The following is an 11,417-nucleotide window of genomic DNA, read 5'->3' on the forward strand; positions in this document are numbered from 1 at the left end:
TTGAAGGCTGCCATTAAGCCAAAAATTTCATTTTTATCGGTATTAAATCAAGAACATTATTTTTGACATTGTTATAAAAAAATAGTAAACAAAAGTTATAACTTATTCATTAGCGATATTTAAATTCAGCGGGCCCATATTTTTAAATGAGAATAGAATTCGAACGTTGACTTCAATTTGGAAAAAGTTAAATATCAATTTATAATTTTTTATACAAAATTGAATCTAAATACAAAATAAGGCTATTTTCAAGTAGATGGATTTCAAATGTTTGAACTTCATTTAGCAGAAATATTTTACAATTAAATATGAACTTCTTATATATTTCTCAAAGCCTTTTGCTCAGTCAGGGAAAGGTCAGGCATTTTGTAAAAAAAACTTGCAAAAGTTAGGGAATTTCCATGAGCGGCACTTTAAATAACTGTCAAGGATAATAAATTTCAGATTTTTAAATGAGTTATTTTGAAGATTAAATTTTGTAGTTAACATTTTTATTGTTTGGTTGCAAATTCAACAATTGTGTAAAAACGCATCTTCTTCGGTTCAGCTTAAAAATTAATATTTTTTCGTAGAAATTTCATCTTTTTTGGTTAAAAATGCAACTGTGCGATTGCCAATAAATATTCTTTGAATGAGGATTCAGCTACATAGTCCTATAGTTGAAAGTTGGTCGCAGCTTCCCTTAGAGTGATAGTAAAGTGCAACAGGCACGTTCGAGGGATCTCTTTACATTATTGGATGTAAACATTCCTAGCGATTAAGTTACAGCGATCGTGTCGAATTGGAGTGGAGCTCATTTATGGCTTTTAGCATTTATTTAATCTTCAAACATTGCAATTATTTAAGCAATTTTCATAAATAGCTTTTCTTTAAAGAATACGTTTAATTTAGTATGTTGCGTTGTAAATTTACAAAAACTATTAATTATTTTAACCATTTTAATTCAAAAATTAAGAGTTTGACTTTTTTCTACGAGTGAATTTGTTCACGGAGTCAATTAACTCTTTTTATGTTGCTTTGCGAATTTACAAGAACTAATAATTATCTGAACAATTTCGATAAAAAGACTGAAAGTCACTTTTTTCTACGAGTTCTGCAAGTAAATTTGTTTACGGATTCAACTAAGAATGTCTATTGGATAACTCTTTTCTGTATTGCTTTGCAAATTTACAAGAACTATTAATTATTTACACAATTTTAATGAAAAAATTTGAAGTTTGGCCCTTATCCTACGAAACAATTTGTTTTCGAAGTCAACTAAGAATGTCTATCCGATGACTATTTTCTATATTGCTTTCCAAATTTACAAGAAATATTAATTATTTAAACAACTTTAATTAAAAAATTAATTGCTTGCCCTTTTTCTATAAGTAAATCTGTTTACGAAGTCAACCAAAAATGTCTATCCGGGGACTGTTTTCTATTTTGCTTTGTAAATTCGCAAGATATATTAGTTATTGAAACAATTTTAATGTAAATTAAGAATTTGACGTTTATCCTACGAGTTAATTTGTTTTCGAAATCAACTAGGAATGTCCATTCGATGGCTCTTTTCTATTTTGCTTCGTAAATTTACGAGAACTATTAATTATTGAAAGAATTTCTATAGAAAAATTAAGAGTTTACATTTCTTTCTACGAGTAGGCTTCATTTTTCACCATAATTAACTAAAAATATCTTTCCGATGATTTTTTTTCTCTGGTGCTATGAAAACCTACAACTACTAATTATTTAAAAAATGTTTATCCACATATCTAGAGCTTTGTTAATTTTCAAGGAAGAGGAATAATTTGTTTACGGAATGAACTAAGAATGTCTTTCGATGATTATTTTCCATGTTACTTTGTAAATTTATAATAAATATTAATCATTCAAACAGTTTTCATAAACATATTGAGAGTTGGGGTATTATTCAAATTTTTTTACGAAGTTAACTAAGATTTTTTTTTGTAATTACTCTTTTCTAAGTTATTTGTTAAATTTACCACAATTATTAATTATTAATTATTGAAAGAAGTTTCATAAAAAATGTGGAATTTGGCTATTTTGCCTAAACATTTGGTCAGATGCGAGGAAAACTGAAGAAAACAACCTCCCGAGTTTAGTCGGGTTTTCAACATTCGTACACAACCCGGTCTGTCGTCGTATATGGTACCCATGCGAAGTCGTGTATAAATATAAGTTATTAAATTAAAAATAATTATCATGTTATTTTCTTGAACTTAATTTACAAATAGAATAATAACAAGTAAAATAGTGGATCGCGCGCGTAGCGCGCGTAAGAGCTTCTCGTTTGTTTGAAAATTCATATTTTTTATTCGGTTGAAAATTCAATTACTTGATAGAATATTGAACCAATTTGATAAAAAATCACTTTTCTATTGAAGATTCATAATTTTAGTTGAAAATTCATCTCTTCGCTTTGAAATTAGTTTCTTTTCTCGTGAAAAATGAGTTTGTTCGCTGAAAATTTAACTGTTTCAGTTGAAAATTCATTATTCGAGTTAAAACTTTATCTCGTGGTTCTTAAACTGAAATTTTTTTTGTAGAAAGGTAATCTTGTTGGCTAAAATTTCAACGACCTTGTTGACAATTTGTTTTGTTTTATTGAGAAACTATCATTTTCGGGATGAAAATTCTCTTCATAACGATTTATTTTTTTTCTAAACATTTTTTGCAGAACAGACATAATATATTAATTTTTTTATTTTGAAGTCTGCCATTCGGCCAAATTTTTTTAATGGCTTTTTCTTACCTAACATTTTAAATATCTTCAAAATTAAAAAACTTATATTTAATTTGTTACATAAGTCATTTTTAGAAAAAATACCAATTTGCTTTCTCGCATAACAAAAGATCTTTGTTGAGATTTTGTTTTCTTAGTTAAATAAATATATAAATGTTTATTTCAAAATCCATGCATTTGGATCAGAATGTATCTTTTTTACAGCAAATTAATATTCTGGCTTGAAAATGCAACGTTTTGGTTGAACATTAATTTTTTTGTTATGATCGTATTTTCATTTCAAAAATTCAACTGCTTTGTTGAAAATTCTTGCGATTCGACAGAAAATTCATTCTATTTCGTTGAAAATTTAACTGCCTCCAAAAAACCTTAAATATTTTATTGGAAATTCAAGTGTTTTTCATTGAACCATTAGGTTAAAACTTCATATTTGCAGGTTGAAAATTCAACTGTTTGGTTAAAAAATCAAGATTTTGGTTAGTTAAAAATTTAACTAGATTATTAAAGTCGTTTTTTGGTTAAAATTTAATTATTGTATTAAAATATGAATTTTTTGTTGAAAGTTCAAGCTGTTGATTTGGAAATTGAACAATTTTATTGAAAATTTGTTATTAGTTGGTTAAAATATCAGTTATTATTATTATTTTTTTTTTAGAATTTATCTTTTTATTACAATTTCAACATTTCGAGTGGAAAAAATAACTATTTTTGTTTAAATTCCATTGTTTCAATTAAAAATTCGATTGATCTCTTAAATATTTCAATATTTTGTTCAAAGTTTAATTTTTTTAAAGTTACCTTTTTTTCGAAAATTTGACTGTTTTGTCAAAAAAATTCTTTTGGATTGTATATTCATCTTTCATGGTAGAAAATTTATGTTTCTGAGTTAAAATAAATAAATAAATTTGATTTGAGATATTTTTATTCAGCTTATAAAAGAATCTATTAGTCTAATATATTAGACTGGTCTTTGAATATTAATGGTAAACGAAAATGAAAAATTGATTCCAGTATGGCTTAGGTAGTTTCTATCATGTCTGATGTGGCAACTATGATTAGTTTTTAATAAAATGGTTCATATGTTACTGCAGTATTTGAACTTACATTTCGAAAAAAATCACTTTTCACTCAAAAATGGAACAGATACATAGTTACAACTAATTTTTGTGTGTGTTTAAGTTCCACCACTGAAGAACATGTCCATAGAATTCTGATCACCCACAACCAATGTTTTGCATGCTATAACCATAAATATTTTTTTATAATTTGCAAATATCCCGTTTATTTACATTTTTTTTCAATTCAGGGAATTTTGAAAATAAAGTTTTGCCATAACTCTGTTTTTCATACTACAAATATCTCACGAATGACCTTTTTTCTAAAGACACCTGTTGTTCGGTGAGTTAACTTTCTACCCCAACTGTTATAAACATCTATTTATAGCTGATAGCATAAAGGCTAATACTATAATAGTAGCAATATAGTATTATGAGTTCTAAATTATGAAGCGACGCGGCCACGTCTATGCACCGCGTGGGCAGCAAAAGCAACAATTTGAAGGTGATCCATGATCCGCCGATCTGCCGATCTCGAAGCGAATTACTCGAATTGCTCGTACATGACACGTTCGGGAGGGAGATCCTATGGAAATCTATGGGCGTACTCTGAGGGCGAAAACGGGGTCAGGGTCGAAACGCTGCGCACTGGAAGTCTGTGGAAGACTGGAAGACTGGATTGTATTTTTTTTTAAAGACCTCCTAGTCCCAGCGTTCTCCGAACTGCTCTCGCCAGACAGCGCGTTCTCCAAGAGTCCAGGGATGAACCTGCTACACGCCGTTCGTTGTTTCTCTTGAATCTTCCGAGGGGGAATCAGACAGGATATAAACTTCAGGGTTTATACAAGATCCAACCCAAAGAATTACAAGATACATGCCATTTAATTCCTTTTACCTTTTTTCGATCTTCCCTCAATTTCAAGTTGCTATTATGCTAAAGTTTAAACAGCGGAATGTACACAATCAGATATTACCTGATGCTATTTTGAGTGATTTTTGACTTACTCTCCCTTTTGTGACAATTTGTGACATTTAAGTTACTTCCCCTTCCACTCATCCGGTTGAAGACTCAGTTTCATACAGTTTATTTTGTAAAACTCTTTAGAATGTTTGATCAAAAACTTTGATAATAATTTCCGTGAAGTTTTATTTTTGCGTTCTCAGGGTCGGAATTGGGCTGACTGTGTAAGTTGAATTTCGAAAAGGAAATTGCCGAAATAAAAGTTCAATTTGAAATTGGCAGGCAGAAAATTCGACGTGTCCGAATGACAAAATGCCATCTCGGCAGAATTAAATAAAAAGCTTCCCTACTTCAGAGGGCGTTGGTGTTCCCAATACTATTTATATTTTATTCTTAAGCTTCCATGTTTCGCCACCCGAGATGGCACCTTTTTATTTTGTCCTACCGAGATGGCACCTTGTCATTTGGACATGTCGAGTTATAAAGCTGTTGATAAAAATATATGAATAAGGTAAAGACATCAGTTAGTGACGCGCGATTAGTTTTAACACCCTGGATGAATTTCTGTATTTATTAAGAAAATTCATTGAAATCAAAATGTAAATAAAGGCTTAGTAAAACGTAGCTTGCTTCAATGCTAAATTGCACATAAATACAGTGAAGCCCTTCAATAGCCCTCCCTTCTATGGCCCTTCCGAGAGTTGACGCCGTGCGGCGGATGGAAATAAAAGGTGCTGCGAGGGGTGTACGGCGGTTAATCAGGCGTGGCAAAGTTGAAAAGCGTTGCGGTAAGGCACTCTACCCTAATGGCCTAACTGCGCAAATGCGTCACGACGTGTTGAAAGTTCATTCGAAGCGAGAGACACACGCGAATTACCTCAAGAACTGAAGCCGAACAGCAATGGGGATCCGATGCCTACTGAAGCCGATGGGACTGATCAAATTATTTTGTCCCATGGTGAAATAAGCTTGTCATTGACAACAGCGCCATCTGACCCGCGAATATATATCGTGAAGTTATTGGAACATTTCTCATGAAAATTAGCAGTGTGTATCATTTCATTTCAATCACAGATTAAATATAGATTAAACTACGGTTTAAAAATAATTATTTACTATAAGATTTTTTGTTGATATTGAATTGAAATTCAAGTTTCTTCTGAATAGTTTCAAATTGGTGGCGTTATCGTGGCTAATAGTAAGCTCTACGACTCGACAAAAAAAAATAAATATTAGATAGACAGAGGGAGGGAGAGAAATGAATCTGCGCAATAGGCTAAAGTTCGTGCTTCCTCACTTGAAATTGTGAAATTGTGTTTTGGTGAAAATAGTCATTTGTTTCTGGATACAACTGGCTCCGATGGTTTAATTCGAGTGAGCGACCAAATATCTGGATTAAATGTTTAAGAGAAAGCTCTTCTTTTAGACGAGATGCTCAGCGGCCCGCAAACGTTTAAAGTACGTAAGCAGGTAAAACATTTATTTAACGCTAAGACATAAAGTTTCTTCCTTATTTCCGTTAAATATTCAGTTGACCCTTGTCTCTGTATTAGACAAAATATTTTTTACTATGCAGTAAAATCAACCGGAAACGGTGTATACCCCCTGACTGTTTACATTCGGAGCGGGTTATAATGACTTAGTTCTCACCCGCAGTCAGCCCCAAAATTTGCACTATAGAAGAGTTTCACTGTATATCCGGGAAATAAATTTCAACGCAGTGTATACAAAATATAGAAAACCGGTGCTATCATCAAGACGTCGGCCCCTTGTTTTTATACCTTCATAAGTAGGGAGAGCGTTGAGCAAGCATAAGTGAGTCGCGGTGTATTTTCGTTTTTTTTTAAACAAATGTCGTAAAAAATAAGGTGTAAAATTTAAGTTAGCAAATTTGTATGTCGGTGAGAAGGTTTCTGGTGGGCAAAAGTTTGTAAAATGATTCATTATGAGCTATAATATAAGACGGTCCGAGAATTGGTAAAGGGAAAAATTAGTGACAGGATCAAGAAAAATTTATTCCAAGGAGAATCAGTCGTGTTTGAAGAAGGAAAAACGTTATTTCTGTTAAATGTAATGTTCTTTTTCAAATTTCTCTTTACAACTTTGATGGTCATTCTTATCGCAAAAATTTTTGAAAAGTGTGTTGTTAGAGTCGCGCTTCAGTTAACCGCTTGAAGATTAGGATGTCCGGGAGCATAACCATACGCGTATATAAAATAATATTCTACTAATAAATCACCTGCTAGAGCTTTAGCCTGTAATCGGTCGACAACATTTTGTGTTCATCACATCATATTGCTTATTATTCCAAGTGTTTAACCAATTAAATTATCATAAAATCATACAATTTCCCCCTTTGAATGCTATTAACAAATAGTTATTGTACGTCTTCTACTCATTTGCTTCAGGAGAAACAAACGTCAACAATTTTAAGCCCTATCACGTATTTATGTCACTGAACGGTTTCAAACCTCAATTTGGACATGTTGGTTACAGGGAAAAAGCACTCTGATTAAAAGTTTGAGAAGTATGTCTAAACCATCCACTTGTATGAAGTACACAAAAAATCAATATTTAATAACAAGCAATGCGTACATTGCTTCTATCATGCTTTTAGTAATAAAAAACATCTACTTCACTTGTACTCACCAAAGACTCTGTGATTGGAGCATATACAACAGTGAGAAGCTAAATATTTTACTCCTAAAAACTAACAGTGTGACTAACTGTAGTGTTAACCTTATGAACATTACAAGAGATATAAAATTGGGAAAAGATTGCATGCTGGATAAGATTTTGACGCGTAAGTTTCGCTCAGTTTTGTGCCCGTTCTAGAGAAATTTTATTACTTTTTTAGCCTATTTCATTTGATTTCTTCAATATCTACAATTGTTTTATAATACAGAGGTATTCACTATTTAATCATCGGGTTTGTAATTGATTGGAGTTAATCCTTAACGCTCTTGTTCCGCACGGTCACGTTTCTATGTTTGTCACTCGGGATCTTGCGACCGCATGTGCGAGGCGGCATAGCTGTTGTCATGATGAGGCGTTCGGTTTGGCTGAATTTTTGTAAAGTGAGTTAAATAATGATACATTAAACAATAATAGCTCGTCGTTTTTTATCTCATTCTGGTGTTGTTGAAAGGAGCCTGATGATGATATAGACCTCCATTTGCGTCAGGATCAATCTCTAAGTGAAGGGTCATGGCCCTAGCTTCCGGGGCCTATATATCCGTACTAATGTTAGAAATTTTTTTTATTCATTATTTATTTTCACTTGACAACCGACCAGGGTATGTGGTCGGCGCTGTGGGCTTGTGTCGTTCCGTTGATTCTAGGGGCACAGCTTCAGCGGTTACGAGGGTATCCCTATATAAATAATGAAAAAATCTATTTTTTTATTCTACAAATTGAAAGTATACAATTTCAAGAGTACTCTGTTAAAATTTTAGACCGAAATTTGGAGCGGTTCAGCTGCTATGGCTATTTTCGCTAACGTCCTTCAGCGCGCGGAGCAGGTAGGCCTGTGCGCGCTCGGACTTTAAACGCGTTTATCTCGAAACCAGATTTTTCCGATTTTCCGAGTTTATGGGCACGAGGACTCAGTGAATTTTCAACTTATCGAAAAAAACGTCATCTGAAAGATAATTTAATTGTCTAGTCGATATACCTCTTTGTTTCTGTGCAAATTTATTATTCAACCACTTATTTGCATAAGCAATCAAGAAAAAATTTCGAAAATTTTTTTTCTGTCATTTTGTGAAATAATTTTTCCATGCTTCGAAAACAGGTATATGGACGAGGTATACATCTTATAATAACAAAAAAAACAACGATTTAAATGTTTCAGAGAGGTACAGGACAGATGGTGTCGCCCATAAGACCAGAGAGGAAAAAAAAGTTGCCAACTTTCGTGCGTCATGGCGGATTTGTTTATTAACATTTTGCATTAGAAAATTTTTTTTATTATAATAAAACCGGTGATTTGAATTCCGCATTATTAATACAATAGTTTATATCAATAACCCAATAAATTTTGCTTTAAGTGAAATAATTCGAGTTTTTAATCAAAAGTACAGTACTATAGATTAAAATATTGACGATTATATAAAGCTTAAGCATATAAAGTTAAGAAAAATAAATGCACATTCATTTCGAAAAAAATTTGTATTTAACGTGTTAAACATACTTTTGAATTAACAAAGTATCTTTTTAACTTCTGGAGAAAATTATTTCCGCGGAACAAAGATACTTTCGATTTGATAGTATCTACTGTAGTCACAATAAATGGCGGTTTCGAATACGGTCAAAAAATATACACTATCAGATCTACAGCATCTGTGATAGAAATAAAGAAAAATAAATTTTGAGTCATCTGTGTATTCTATTATCAGATCTATATATGTATTTCTTTCTAAGGTAAGAGATTTCAATGTGAAGAAAGATCTTGTTGTATGAAACGTAAATGCGAATGTTTTAAAAAATTGCGTAACTGTTTTTAAGGCACAGCAAAATTGAACCAAAAGTATTAACCCTCTCTAATTTATACAATATTTTTTATGATTATTATGGTTGAATTAATATATTTCTGAATCTTTCCAAAAATATTAAACACCATCAAATTGAACTGGAAATATATACAAAAAACAATGCAACACTCTTCTAGCCGATGTGATTGGTGTATTAAAATTTGTTTTAAAGTTTGAACTTGGAAATTTGTCAGCGTACGACCGAAAAATCCCGATAAATAATTCACTACAGTTTATAATATGACCCTATTTAAAAATTTCATAAAAACAAAATTTCCGCCAGAAAATTACCGAATTATAAAATGGCCGAACCAGAAAATTCCATAATTATAAGAATAAAAAAATTGCTTTGTTGAATATTATTTTCTTTTAATGGAATGAACAATTACTTTTATCCAAGAAATTGTTTAATGTTCTAAACTGTATGAAATAATTTAAAAAATTGTAAATAACAATAATGAAACAGAATGTATTTCTGAATGAGCAATTTTGTGTGAAAATGCGCACAGTCCTTAAACTAATTCATTTATACAACTTTTATAAAATCATTGTTATTTAAATTTCAAGAAATAATTTTCATATAGTTTAAACATTGATGCAAAATTTCTTTAATACAGATATTTAATCATTGTGTTTTTAATACATAAATAATATTTATTTTTGAAGAACAAATTTTTTTTAATTTCTATGATTCAGGAATTTCATATCTCGGAAATTTTTTACGGGGATTTTATAATTTGGGAATTTTACAGTGTGAGAAATTTTGTTTTTCAGAATTTTTCAGTCGTCTCATTTGGCAGTATAAATTAAAATATTTAAAATATATACGCATAATTAACATCTGAAGAAAATGTGCCAAAATTTTCATTAGCATTTCTAAATAATTGAATTGTGAAACAATGTATATTTAAAGTTCTAGTTTTGATAACAAAATGGAGTGATAAAACAAAACAAAATAGCACAGTTTTTCATCAATAAAATATAATAATAATAGTAGTATTATTTATTGTAATGGAACAAAATATTATCATAAATCAATAGGCAGAAATAAAACACACTAATAATTACACAGCCACACAAAAAAAAAGTATGCGGATCTGGTAACAAGACACACGTATTCCTATGGATTTTGGGGCGCTGAATTCAAATTCGGTATCAAAAATCACCCATCACGTCATGGTTGAGCCATAACCTCAAAAAATGACGAAAAATCATGCACTGAGGCAAATAAATTTCAAAATAATGCCAGTGATGCAAATTTTCACTTCAAAAAGTTGTCGATAACTGTGAAGGATCAACCCTTGCCTGATATCAACTTATTTAACATAACTTTACCCAACAGAACCCGAGCTCATCTATCCTGTATTAACAGAAATTTATTGAACTACACATAAAGTTCTGGAAGCATATTTTCCCAGTAGCAAATGTGTGCTACCAGGCAGTCTGATAAGTCCCTGAAAAATGAAACACGGAGACGTTTTTTTGGCCAAAATCGGTTTTATTTTTCAACATACTTTTTGATACCGTCCGAAAAGTACTCGATCAGAAGGTCTCCAAAATACGCCTCAGTTTCAGCTATGAGCTCCTCATTTGAGTAAAAACGCTTACCGGTGAGCCATCTCTTCAGGTTAGGGAACAAGTAATAGTCGCTGGGGGCCAGGTCTGGTGAATACAGTGGCTGAGAAACCAATTCGAAGCCGATTTCATGCAATTTTGCTTGTGCAACTAAGCATGAATGAACAGGCGCATTGTCGTGATTATAAAGCGGTTTTTCTTCTTCAAATGCGGTCGTTTTTCGGCGATTTCGATTTTCAATCGGTCCAATAATGATGAATAGTATGCTCCGGTTATGGTTTTACGTTTTTTAAGATAGTCCACGAATATTATGCCATGTGCATCCCAAAATACGGAGCCCATAACCTTTCCGACCCATTGTTGCGTTTTTGGACGCTTCAGAGCACTTTGGCCCGGTGGAACCCACTGTTTTGCCTGTTGCGTTGAATCAGGAGTGTAGTAGTGGGTCCAGGTTTCATCCATGGTTATGAATCGGTGCAAAAACTCGGTCGGCTTACGCGAAAATAATGCCAAATTCTGCTGGGAAGTTGTCACACGAATTCGTTTTT

Source organism: Belonocnema kinseyi, chromosome 9 (genome assembly GCF_010883055.1).
Source record: "Belonocnema kinseyi isolate 2016_QV_RU_SX_M_011 chromosome 9, B_treatae_v1, whole genome shotgun sequence".
NCBI lineage: Eukaryota > Metazoa > Arthropoda > Insecta > Hymenoptera > Cynipidae > Belonocnema > Belonocnema kinseyi.